The sequence below is a fragment of the Hibiscus syriacus genome, unplaced genomic scaffold, assembly GCF_006381635.1.
Source record: "Hibiscus syriacus cultivar Baekdansim isolate YM2019G1 unplaced genomic scaffold, ASM638163v2 tig00110450_pilon, whole genome shotgun sequence".
NCBI classification, from domain to species: domain Eukaryota; kingdom Viridiplantae; phylum Streptophyta; class Magnoliopsida; order Malvales; family Malvaceae; genus Hibiscus; species Hibiscus syriacus.
The window spans coordinates 6,300,573-6,314,691 of NW_024062743.1; the positions used below are offsets into that span (position 1 = coordinate 6,300,573).

At 34.8% G+C, this 14,119-nt stretch overlaps 1 pseudogene; it reads left to right on the plus strand.

The window, feature by feature from the left end:
- The first annotated feature begins 692 nt into the window (after positions 1 to 692).
- LOC120126184 overlaps positions 693 to 14,119 on the plus strand; it is a 30,839-nt pseudogene continuing 17,412 nt past the window's right edge.

Here is a 14,119-nt window from a genome sequence, read left to right on the forward strand (position 1 = left end):
TGTAGACCAGATAACTTGGCCACAATTTGATCGACCAAGGACTCTTGTTTCTTCATGATTGTATCCAGAGTACACATACTACTCTGGTTTATCTTATCTTCTAGCTCTCTCTGTAACTTCAGCATATTCTCCTCGATTTATGTGTTTCTTGCTTTCATCTTCTTTTTTTTTCAAACAGGTGTTATGTGGATGAGGTGTGTCCAAGGCTTGAGGTGGTGTATCCATTATTTGTTCCTTATGATGAGACATGCGTCGGTTAGTTAATGCGAATGTAAAGAAATGAAAATAACAAAATACAAAATATGTTTAAATGCATATGTATGCAATGTTCGAGGCATTGATCTAAAAATGTGTCTATTACTATAAATAATCCTTATTGGGGGACAAAAGTGTTACGTCTGAAGAGACAAAAAAGATTTTGATGGTATAGATCCCGAACAGCCTCTTACAAGTTGATTCGTCTTCCGTCTTTTTTCTGTCATCAGTTGAATATCCTGTCAAATCGTTCCGGCTCCTCTTCCTAAACCGTGCAAGTGACGAGTTGTATTTTGTACTTGCCCCAAGAAGTCTCGAATGATACATCTCTGGTTTTGACTCTCTGCTGAGTCTGTCCTCAACGAAAGTGCCTTTAGAAGCCTCTATTGAAGGGAACTATCTGAAACTCACTTGTTTGCTTCTTGGATTTGTCAACAATGGCCTCCGGTTCAGCTAGGGTTCTGTCATCTTGTTCTTGTTATCTTCGAAGGGACTCCTCAGGTCAGTAACCTTTTCTCATCTTGCCCCTGCAACCCTTGCCAGTTCAAAAAGATGACTTTTAGTGTGCTCAGTGTATCCCCGATCTGTTCTAAATCCTTTCTGACCATAACCGACTCTCGAGCTTTTCATCTATTGTATTATAACCCCTCTGTCCATTAATTCAAATTATTTATGTTTAACGAACACATTTTTGGCGGATCAGCACCACTTTTGAATGATGTGAATGATAAAATAAAATAAACATGAAAGCAAAAAAGTTAGTAAAATAAGAAAAATAGTAATGAAAGTAAAAAAAGTAAAAGGAAAATGGCAAACAACATGGTTAGGGTAAAAACATCTTAGGGTTTGAAATGGGGTTTTGGGGTAGGCTCTAATCCTCTATAGTCCCCCAGTTTAGGTTCTAAAAATGGTACCCGAGTTCTCCTTGCTGGTGCCCCCCTTGGGCTTGCCAGGCCCTTAGTCCTAAGCCCATTACAAGCTTGTGTGGACTAAGTTAAACTCGAGAGGAAACATTCCCTTATGCCCATATGGAGAATAAATTCACACGAAAGCATAAGGTATATGAATCCCAAAGGTTACTTGCTAGGCCCATACAGAGAATAAATTCTCACGAGAGCGTCGCTTTCACCCCACTTAAAAATGAGTTTGGAGTTCGGGTTTAGAGCCTTAGATGAAAAAAAGCTTTAAAGGCTAAAATCATTGAGAAAACCGTCGGTACAAATATTTATTTGAAAAAAAATAATAATAATCAAAAGTAAGTAAATTACCTTAAAATTTAAACTTACCCTTTTCATTAAAAAGACAACATGAAATTATCTTAGCCTGACTTACTTATTTGTCCCCAATGGAGTCGCTAAGCTGGCGGAACCATCTTTCGGGTGGGCCCGGAATTGAGCTTCGACTTAGGAAAAATGATTTGGAGTCGCCACCTTATTTCTTACATGATCTGTGTCTTACCAAAGATGTGTCGGATTCGGGAGTCGGTTACAGTCAAGGAAGGGTTAATACCCTTGAGCTGCCCTTTCGGTACTACGTAATTTTCAGTTGTCTTTAATTAAGAAAATTGTAATTTAACTTAAAAGGTAAAATAATGATTCAAATTACTTACCTTTAATGAGTTTATGGAAATACCCTTAAAAAATCAAACAAGGTGTTACGGGAAAAAAATAAGATAAATGACCAATCTATAGGAATAATAATAATAAGAACAAAGAAAACAAAGAAATAAAACTAAAGACCAAAACAAAAGAAATAAGTGAAACAAATAAGAATAAAATAAATAAATAAATGAGAACAAATTCTAAGAATAAAAATGAAAGAATAAAATAAAATAGAGAAATATAAAATATACAAGAGAAAAATAAAAAGTAAAGTGTTAAAAAGATAAAAATAATAGGAGTAAAAAACAATGAGAACAAATAAATAGCATAAATAAATAATATATATATATATATATATATATATATATATAAAATGTATACATATAATAAAATAAAATACTAAAAGTAATAATAATAAATAAATGATAAACAGAAAAAAAAGGAAAAACAAAAAAATAAAGAAATAATTAATAATGATAAAAAATTAAGTATACATACATACATACATATATATATATATATATATATATATATATATATATATATATATATATATATATATATATATATATATATATATATATATAATACTAATGTAAAATGAGGAAAATATATATATATAATATTTAGAAAAATAAGAGAAAAAAATAAATTACGAGGGGACCAAATTGAAAGATAAGACAAATCAGGGGTATAATTTTGAAATAATTGGGGGAATTAAAGTTGATTTGGGGGTGAAATATACCTCTAAAAAATTAGAAGGATTAACCCTATTTTTCTCATAAACAAGCGGGTCACACTCCATGGGTCGGGTCGACGGGTCAGTCCAATCGGGTTATATAAATGCCAAATTTTGGCAAAACTTTGTTTCATTTCTCATTTGATACACAAAAGCCCCCTCTTTCGATTTCTCTCGCCTGCTCAACTGTGTTCTTCATTTGAAGAACGCATCCACCCAAAATCCAGAAAACTGCCACACGCCGCCACGCCGATCATCGACGGCATAATTTTTTTTATATTTTTAAATAGCTTTTATTCCCTCTTAAAAAAATTAAAGTGGTTTTCTCAAAATCACCTCGAGGGCGTGTAGATCTGAAGAAGAAATTTCAAAAAAAAAAAAATTTGCTATTTTCGAATCCAAAATAATGAAAAAGTATACAACTTCAGCATGCAAATATCGACCAACGAAAGGTGAAAAATTTTACCCTTTATTGCTTCCCAAGAAGGTTACAAAATGCTTCGAAATGCCCTTGTGTTTGCTTAGAATGGCTTTCGATTTCTCTCGGTGTTTCTTTTGTAAAAACTGTGTAATATCGTGTGTAAATCTCTATGATATTCTCTCCATATCTTTTTTTTTCTTGTGTGTTGAATAAAAACACATATTTATAGCCTAGAATATATTCTATTTTTAGGGATAGAATCCTATCATTCTTGGCTTGTTGGTTGTTGTTTGTTGAGCGAAAGGGCTGGCGTGGAGCGTATTCGGTGGAGGCTGTTGCGTGAGAAGCATGGGGCATGAAACTCGGATGCGGCATTGAGATGCTTGGGGTGGATGCGGCGCTGAAGGGGAGTGAAGGGATTAGGATTGTTTGGAGATTGGTTTGAGTAGGGTTCCACGTAGGCTGCTCCAGCGAATGCTGGTCAGGGATGTTCGGGGCTCTAGGTTCGGGCTGCTCTACTGGATCCAGGTGTTGGACCACTGTTGGACAGTTAGGTTGCGTCTGGGCTACGGGCTTGGGTCACACCATTTTATACTTGGTTTGGGCCACTTGTTTAGGCTTGAAAAATATAATGTAAATAAATGTAAATGTATAGTATATATAAATGTAGAATTATATAATAATAATAATATATAATATATAATGACGGACGAAATTAAGTGTTTACACTATCATAATAGAATAACCTAAATAATAACAGAAGTAACATGCTAATAAACCTTCGTATAACGTTCCAGATAAGGGAACGAGTGAGTTAACAGCTAGGAAGAACAGAAATTGAGAACAAGAATAGCTTAAATAACTAAAGAGATAAGTATCATAAAACTAACCTTTATGTGACACTTGAGAAATAGCCAGGACACCCGAGTTACTTTAGTAGTAGGACGATTATCTTGTTTGATAGTATGTCCAAGTATATATCGGTCAGTGCTATGACACTTCTTCTGCCAGTTGGGCGTAGATGCCCCAAGACTCGACGGAGTAAGTTCGTAGGGTGTACGTTTCCGACGTAGTTTCGAATCTCACCCCAAATTACACAAGGGTATAGGTAGGCTAGAGGGGTAAGTGAGCTCCGAGATGTATCCCCTCAGCCGCACCATGATGCCTACCTCAACTATGTGTATATGTATGTATGATGCTTAATAGAGTTAGTCTCGTATTTAGATAATGCGTAGTAGTCACAATTATTATGCTTGGAGACTCTGTAGGGTGTTCTCATGGAGAGGCCCTTAGCAAGAGATGAAAGGAGCATGAAACTCTTATGTCAGTATTAGAACAACTAAGCCTTAAGTAGGTAGCATTTGATCTAGGTCATGCATATACCTACCTCTTAGTACCTTATCTTTAGCACGCTTATGTTTATGAGACTTTTAATACTGCTCTAGATAAGCGATTAGCCTTCGGATGTTTCCGTTGGCAGGTTAGTAGATTGAGCAGTTCATGGAACACCGTCATAGCAAGATTTCCAGTATATCCTTCAAAGTACTGTACTTAACTTTAGTGGGCATGTATATTCATAGAACCTTACCTATGTATTTGAGTTGTAAACCTCAATATGTATTATTTTGATTTAGATTATGTGTTACAATGCTCTGGTTTTATAAAATGTTTTTATGAAAATTATGTATGATTTAATTACGATACCATTAAGTATGTTTTAAATGAAAACGAGCTAGCTTTGAAATTCAGGGGTTACTCGATAACTCAATGTGGCAGTTTAGGCCCAATTGAGTTTAGGGTGTTGCATCCCTAAACCCCAAATATTCCAACATAACAGCCTCATTGTGAGCGGCTAGCCCGCTCATTTGGGCCTGCCGATGTAGACGAAAATGTGCTATTCGAATCCACTTTAGGGGAAACTATTGACCATTTTTCAAGGTGACGAGAACGTTTTGGAGCTGTCTAAATGGGCAAATGGACTTTCTTCCTTAGAACCATCCATTGCAATATCGAAATCATCATTAGGATTGATGATTTGCAGGCCCATCTGTGGAACTAGAGTTTGAAAAAGCTGGTGTTGATCTGGCACTTTAGTTTGGAAGCTAGTATCAACTTTTCTTCCAATGTCAACGCTGACATTATTGGGTAATTTTTTTTCTTTGGTCTTTCCGTATATACACATGTTGTCGTTATTTGTATGCATGGGTTACCCTGAATTGACGTGCGTGATAAAGGGTAATTAAAATCAGATCCCTTAAAACCCGCGCTGAAGATGGGCGAGAAAGATAGGACGCCACTGCCTTCCTCTTGTAGCCATCTGCAATAGTTCAAAGTTGCCCTACGTGGTGGAACCCTGAAAGAAGCATCCCAACCCAATTGAAGATTTTGTCCTCCTTCAATAAAACGTAATGGATAGTAATTCTTGCCATGGCCTAATATTCCATATAAGAAACAAAAAAGTGTCAATCTATCATACTCGAATCTGACAAAGTGGTGTTTGACATTAGAAAGAATCAATATCCCAGAGACGTTGCCGATGAAACATACTGGATAAAAGAACCAATGAAATCTCCCATAACCTTAGCCGCTTTACTTGACATAATGCCGACTGGATTATCAGTAATATGAACCCATAAATTCACATAGTGTAAAGGAACCATCAAAGGATCTTCAACATCTTTTAGTCTATAAAGGATCAAAAGGTGAGAGTTAAAGTTCCATGTACCACCTCTCTCAATTCCTTCAACATTAACATTGAGGTAGAATCGAAAGAGATATCTACCATCCCCTAACTCTGAAATAGAAACTCTTCCTGAGGGTCGCCATAGATTGCCCAGGGCAGATCGCATAGAAGGGAAATTGATAATACTTGAGGTTAAAAAAGAGTCGATGAAACAATAAACCAAACACGATGGAGAGTCAGTCTCTTCCAAGTCGATTTGAATGTTGCGGAAGACGGCTATCGAATAGAGAAAAATCACAACTGATAATTTGAGAAAATAAAAATAAAGATAAGAGAGACACAAAATTTACTTGGAAAACCCCTAAATAACATAGGGTAAAAACCACGGGAAACGGTAAAAGAATTTCACTATGAGAAAATAGGAATTACAACTTCTCTTGATCTACCAAGAAGAAAACAATGATAATTCTCTCTTGATAAAAAAGAGAAAACAACTCTCAAGAAACTCTCTAAATTATCTAGTATTGGAAGAAAGCTAGAATGCTTTGGGATGCTTTTGAAGCTAAATGAGCTAGGATATTTATAGTTGAAGCTTAAGGACTAATTTGTAAATACCCTAAAGTTTAGTGACTAAAGTGTGTAAATATACCATCATTTTTCAACAAAAAAACAAATCACCTTTCGGTGCATTAATTGTATGCACCTTTCGGTGCATTAATTGTATGCACCTTTCGGTGCATTAATTGTATGCACCTTTCGGTGCTTTAGTTAACAATCTCCCACTTGAAGATTTGATTGGAACAATCATATCTTCACACCATTCTTTCTACCTTGTACCTTCATGTTGCTTACGTCTCTGACAGGCCACAGGAGGATCGACACCGAGTAAATTTATCGGTATTGATCGCCTTCGTCATGAAATATGCTATGTTGTTTTTGGTATGAATCTTCTGCATATTTATCGTCCCTTCTTCCACCTTTCCACGAATGAAATGGTACTGAACTCGTATGTGCTTTGTCCTTGAATGAAATACTGGATTCCTTGCTAGATGCAAGGCGCTTTGACTGTCACAAAACAGAAAGACATACTCTTGATTGTGCCCAAGCTTCTCCAATAACATCTTCAAACAAATTGCTTCTTTACTGGATTATGTAGCTGCTACATATTCTGTTTCTGTTGTTGATGTAGCCACAACTGACCATTGATTAGTAAGTTTGATCTTCCGTAACATAATATAACATTTAAGGTCCCTTTGATATATCTTAGGATCCTCTTTACTGTATTCCAATGCTCTTTGTCTGAATTCGCCATATACCGACTAACCACTACCATTGCTTGTGCAATGTCTGGTCTTGTGCATATCATAGCGAACATTAAACTTCCCACTGCTGATGCGTACGAAACTCGAGACAGCTCCATCCTCACATCTTCACTACTAGGACTCACACTGGAGGATAATTTGAAGTTAATAGGAAGAGGGGTAGAAATTGGCTTACAATCTTGCATGTTGAATCGTGACAAGATCTTCTTCAAGTAATTCTTTTGTGAAAGCCAAATCTTCCTATTACTTTTGTCTCAGTGTATTTGCATCCCTAGAATCTTGTTTGCTGATCCCAAGTCCTTTATTTCAAATTCCCTAGCTAGTTGTGCCTTCAATTATTCAATATGATCTTTGTTGGGTCCTACAACTAACATGTCATCCACATACAACAACAATATAACAAAATCGTTATCACCAGACCTCTTGAAATAAGCACAAGGGTCTGCATTAAGTCTGTTGTATCCAAGGCACATAATGAAGGAATCAAATCTCTTATACCAACACCTCGGTGCCTGCTTTAGACCGTACAGAGATTTGTTCAACCTGCAAACCAAGTTCTTCTTTTCTTTTTCTTCAAAACCTTCAGGTTGGAGCATATAAATATCTTCTTCAAGATTTCCATGAAGAAAAGTTGTTTTAACATCTAGCTGCTCTAGATATAAGTTCAATGTAGCACACATTTCCAAAACTACTCGAACTGTTGTTAGTCGAACCACAGGAGAAAAGATTTAATTAAAATCAATACCTTCTTTTTAAGCATATCCCTTGACCACCAGTCTTGCACGATACCTCTCAACTTGATCGTCACCATTTCGCTTGATTTTGAAGACCCATTTGTTACTAATTAGCTTCATTCCTTGTGGTAGTGGCACAATGTCCCATGTATTATTTTTATGAAGGACTTCAATTTCCTCTTGCATCGCCATCATCCATAGTGAAGCATCTAAGTTGTTTATTTCCTCCTGTATGTTGATGGCTCACCTTCATCTGTTAAAAGACAGTATGCAATATTACCTTCTATAACATAATCTAAGTGCCAATTGGAACGTCTTCTCACACGATCTGATTGACGAGTTGTTGGAGCTTTATAACTCTCTGATTCTTGTTCATCATGTGTTAGTTCTGCTTCAGAAGAATCTCCTTGTTCAAACTCCTTTTCCACATGTATCTGTGTAGTCTCTGACTTTTTAGCACTACCATCTTCTTCTTTTCTTTGTAGCTTATCTTCTACAAAGATAACATCCCTACTGATGATCACTTTGCGGGCAGTGGGATCCCACAAGCGATACCCTTTACACCATCAGCATACCCCAAGAATTTGCATTTCCTGGATTTTAGATCCAGCTTTGAAATTTCTTGGGAGTTATACATCACGTATACAATATTTCCAAATACATGGAGGTTTGAATAATCAGTTGGTTTACCAGTCCACATCTTCATTGGTGTCTTCAGCTCTATTGCAGTTGATGGAGCTCGATTCACCAAATAACAGGCGGTATTGACTGCTTATGCACAAAATGATTTTTTTAGACTTGCATCCCTCAACATTGCTCTTGTTCTTTCTAACAAGGTTCTATTCATCCGCTCTACCACTTCATTTTGTTGAGGAGTGTTCGCCACTGTGAACTGTCTTTTGATGCGTTCTTTCCTGCAAAAGTCATCAAATTCTTCCTTGTGTATTCACCTCCATTATTTGTTCTAAAACACTTGATCTTATTTCCATAATCAAGTTCCTCCCGCGCTTTGAAGATTTTGAAAGTGGAAAAAACATTTGACTTCTTCTTAATAGGGTACACCCAATATATCCTGGAGTAGTCATCAATAAATGAGACAAAATATTTTACTCCACTTAGGGATGTAACTGGTGCTTGCCATACGTAAGAATGAACCAATTCTAGAACACTTTTGCCTCTAGAATTTGACGTGTTGAATTTCAACCGGTGCTGCTTACTTTTATGCAATGCTCACACAAAGGAAGTGTTACCTTTGTTAAGCCTGGAATTAGCTTTTACTCCACAAGGACTTTCATTCCATGTTCTGACATCTGTCCAAGTTTCTGATGCCATAGCATTGCAGAATCTGAATTGCATGAGGTAACAGAGGCTTCTTCTTCTAGTAAAGTCTCTCCCTTCAGCATGTACAAGTTTGCAGCTATCTTTTCTCCTTTCAGCACAACAAGCGCTCCACGAAACACCTTCATGATTCCTTTTCGTGTTTTAATCTTGCTTGCATTATTATCCAACAATCCATAGGATAATAAATTTTTCTTTAGGCCTTTCACGTGTCGCTCATCTCGAATAACTTTAATTGTTCCATCATACATCTTCAATTTGATGGTTCCACGCCAATGATCTCTAAGGCATGATCATTGCAACTATACACAGATCCTCTTGAGACAGATTCATAATGATGGAACCATTCTCTTCTTGAGGTCATGTGATATGTTACTCCTAAATCAATGAGCCATATATCTGCAAATATTTTTCTACCTTCCATGGTGGTTGACGCTTCACAACATAGAGCATCTTCATCATCTGAAGTGTTTGCGGTATTGCCTTGTGGATTTGAGTTTTTATTTAGACTCCAACAATCCTTCTTCAAGTGACCCTTCTTTCCACAGTTGTAGCACTTTAAATTATTCTTGCTCCTCGACTTCGATCTACTATGTTTGTGACTGCTGCTTTGGCCACGTTTTGTTGATCTCCCTCTCGTCGTTGTCAACTCTTCTGCTTGTTGCATATTTACTTGTCTATCTTCCTTGTTCTTGTGCCGATTTTCTTCTTGTAGAATTGCAGCTGCAACATCATCAAAGACTAGACTGGTGACATTATTATTTGTCAAGTTGATGATGAGTTGATCATACGAATCCGGTAGACTTTGAAGTAGAAGTTCAGCACGTTCTTGTTCTCCTATTTTACAGCTTAAGGATGTAAGCTGAGAAAATAAAGTGTTTAGTGTGTTTAAGTGCTCCGTCACTTAAGTAGATTCTGGCATACGGAGTGTGTACAATTTCCTCTTAAGGAAAATTTTATTGTGCAACGATGTGGCCTCGTACAGTTTGGTGAGATGATCCCATATCTCCTTAGATGTCTTCTTCTCCTCGATGCTTGACAATACTTCATCTGCTAATGCTAGATGAAAGTTTTCCATAGATTTCCCATTCATTTCGATCCATTTGTTATCATCTGTGAAATCTACCGGCTTTTCACTTATAGCTGCTAGACAACCTTCTTTCCTTAGGATGACCTTCATCTTCAATTTCCACAATGAGAAATTTCTCCCATTGAATTTTTCAATATCAAATTTCGTTGCCAAAGCTTCTATTACAGATAGCTCCCACTATTTCACTATCGTGAATAGTTCTCTAGAACCTTCAAAGAATGGGTAATAACTTATTACTCTCTTATGCTGGAGGATCCACCTTTTGGTGGCAACCACAAAGACAATAAGTAGATATTACACACTCTAATCTGGCTCGGATACCAATTGTTGCGGAAGACGGCTATCGAATAGAGCAAAATCACAACTGATAATTTGAGAAAATAAAAATGAAGATAAAAGAGACACAAAATTTACGTGGAAAACCCCTAAATAATATAGATTAAAAACCACGGGCAACGGTAGAAGAATTTCACTATGAGAAAATAGGAATTACAACTTCTCTCGATCTACCAAGGAGAAAACAATGATAATTATCTCTTGATAAAAAGGAGAAAACAACTCTCAAGAAACTCTCTAAATTCTCTAGTATTGGAAGAAAGCTAGAATGCTTTGGGATGCTTTTGAAGCTAAATGAGCTAGGGTATTTATAGTTGAAGCTTAAGGACTAATTTGTAAATACCCTAAAGTTTAGTGACTAAAGTGTGTAAATATACCATCCATTTTTCAACAAAAAAACAAATCACCTTTCGATGCTTTAGTCAACATTGAACGCCGTCATTCTCCTCACCATCGATAGAAAGCCCCGCCATTTCTTGTTCAATATCCATCATAAGGGAACTAGGAAAAAACCAAAAAGAAGATCGGGAATACATGCCACAAGAGCAGAAGGAATGCTGAACTGTCTGAGTTTAAATATATATTTGTCACAGTTATCTTATATGTGACATTATTGAAACTGTTACTATTTAAATAATAATATTAAATCGTCGTGATCCTTTAATTAATAAACAAAGTATAACTTTAACATAAGTTCAAAAAATTCAGAGAATAGAGTACAAATTTCCAAATACAAACACTGTCATAAATACATCATAAAGATCTTTTAATGCAACAGAAGTGTAAATGTTTCATAAACCAATCAATACATGCAACACAAGTGTTATAAAAAATATGCTTTGTAAATATTTATTTGTTAAATATGTTTATTAAATATATTGGGCAGGCGAGGATAAGACAAGTACAAAGTTATACTTATCTTTGTCCTACTGCCTTGGTGGTGTAATTCTTGTCTTCATCCCCATCCCATTACTCAAAGAACTTACCTTGACATTCCTAAGAATGAGGTGCTAAATCCTTTGAACAATATATGAATTTTAAAAATAATTAATTTACGCAATATATGATTCAAATTAAATATCAATAATTATATGAAAGTATGATTAAAAAATTAAGAAGGAACACCCACTATTAGTCTAATTTTTCTCTTCATCTTTATCACGCTGCATGTGAAATATGTACTAAATCTTTGAACAACCTTTAGAGTTTGAATCTAACATTTTGAGACAAAATATTTAATTCAAAATATTATCATATAATATATATGTATATTACTCAATTAAATTAAATATAAATGATTATTAAAAATATATTATTGAAAAATTTGAATTCATAATAAAAAAAATAAGAAATCAAAATATTAAAAATTAAACTTATCAACAATTAAGATTCAATTGACAAAAATTGTAAAATCTGACGACTGAATTTATTATTATATCAATTAAGAAAATATGATTCATTTATATTTATGCTTCGCTTTTTCCATTTGGTATAATGTCAAAAAAATTCTAACCTTTAATCAAATAGTGACTTCAACTCTTATTCTTTTTCTTAGAGTATTTTGTGGTAAAAAGGTCTTTTATAGATAAAAACTGTTAGTTAACAAATCATTAATATTTCAAAATAGGGGGATTTTTTAATGAAATATTGAGGACTAAAGAACTTAAAAAAAGGGGGTCAAAGTGATTACTTGATTAAACATGAGAGTTTTTTTATCTTAAAATGAAACGTTAGGATCAAAATGTTTAAAAAAGAAAGAATATGGACCAAAAACAATTTTAATAAATATTAGGGTTACTTTTGGAATTATGCCTTTCTATTATTCAACATCCCTAAGATACAAACTTCTTTCTCAATCCATAGTTGATAATATAAATTATTTTCAAGGGATATGTCAATTTTTAGTCTCCGAACATTATTTAGTCTTCAAATTTAACAAATATCTTAAACTTGATGTCTAACTTTATTTTATTCACGTTTAGTCCCAAAATATTTTAATGCTTTCATTTTTAATTTTTTCGATGTCTACTTTTAAATGTAATAAATCTAAATTAATTTAAACAAAATTAAATTTATATATACTTTGAAACATATTAGTAGTTTTGAAGATCAAATTAAAGGCCTCTTAGAGAATATAACTGTAATTAAAATTAAATCTATATTTAAATCTACGTTCAACCATATTTGCAGTTTAAACAACATCCAATCTTGTTAGATATTGAAAATTAGTTAAAACAACAAAATATTGTTAGATAATTGGTATGGGGTATTGTCATATATAAGGAGAGGCTCACCCTCGCTATTCAAACACATTCCATTAACTCTAAACATATTCAAGATTAAGAATGTTTTTCGATTTCAACCAATCGGAATTCTTTATACTGTCTGGTTAGAAATTTTATCTTCGTTTTGATCACTTGCTTGTCTGTCAATGCACAACGATTTGTCCATTTTCCATACTTGTGTCTTTTTTTTTGTGATTGTTTTTATTGCTTTGTTCTGTGTTTTTAACATGCTTCGTAATCTCCATGCAGCAACTCAAGAATATGTAAATGTAAAGAGATCTGATTTTCCAAATGATTTTCTTTTTGGAGCATCCACTGCTGCTGCACAGGTTACATAAATATCATACAATTATGTGTATGCGTGTGTTTAAATGTAAACAATAGTATTTCATGATTTCATCTGTGTACGTAGTTATGTTGTTCCGACATTCATGTCCAACACATTAGCACGAGTAAAAAGATCGAAGACTTTTTGTATGTTGGGAAAAAAATCGAACACAGTTGCATATGACATGTTTATGAATTCTACACTTGATTCTAAGAAACGTGAGTAAATGGCGTTTCTCTATGCAGATTGAAGGATCAGATAAATCTTGAGGAAAAGTACCCGGTGCTTGGGACCAATTTATTCGGGAATTCCCAGGTTGACACCACGATTCATTGTTTTTATATGATCAGTTTATTGGAACCTTGATAACACGAATTGTTTCTTTCAGACAAGATAACAGAAAAAAGTAACTTGGATGTAGCAGCTGATTCATATAATCGCTACAAGGTAACACATCTGTCACCAGATTACTAAATTAGTACTATTTAATAAAGATTAATTATGTTATTTAAATAACCGTGTATGTCAATAATTTTTTAGCAAATGATTAAAAGTTCTCAATTGAAACCTCCATTTCCCTTAGGTTGTGTTAGAAAGCTAGAGATATCTTGAAGAACTGAAGAACACAAACATTTTTCTCATTCATCTAAGCATATCGATTACATTGCCTTTATAGCAGTTTTACAAGAACCTTAGCTGAGCTACAACCACCTCAACTACCTGCTAACAACCTTAACATCCCTAACCAACCTTAACTGCTTAACAGCCTAGAGTAGTTACTCTAATATTCTCTCTACTTTCTCCTCCTTCTTCAACAAGGTATGACACATCTTTGACCGAAAGACTTCAAATGCAGCCTTAGTTAGTGGTTTAGTAAGGCCATCTGCCACCTGATAATTGGTTGGAACATAACTAACACGCAGTGCTTTTGCTGCAACCTTCTCCCTAATAAAATGGACATCCATGTCAACGTGCTTCGAATGTGCA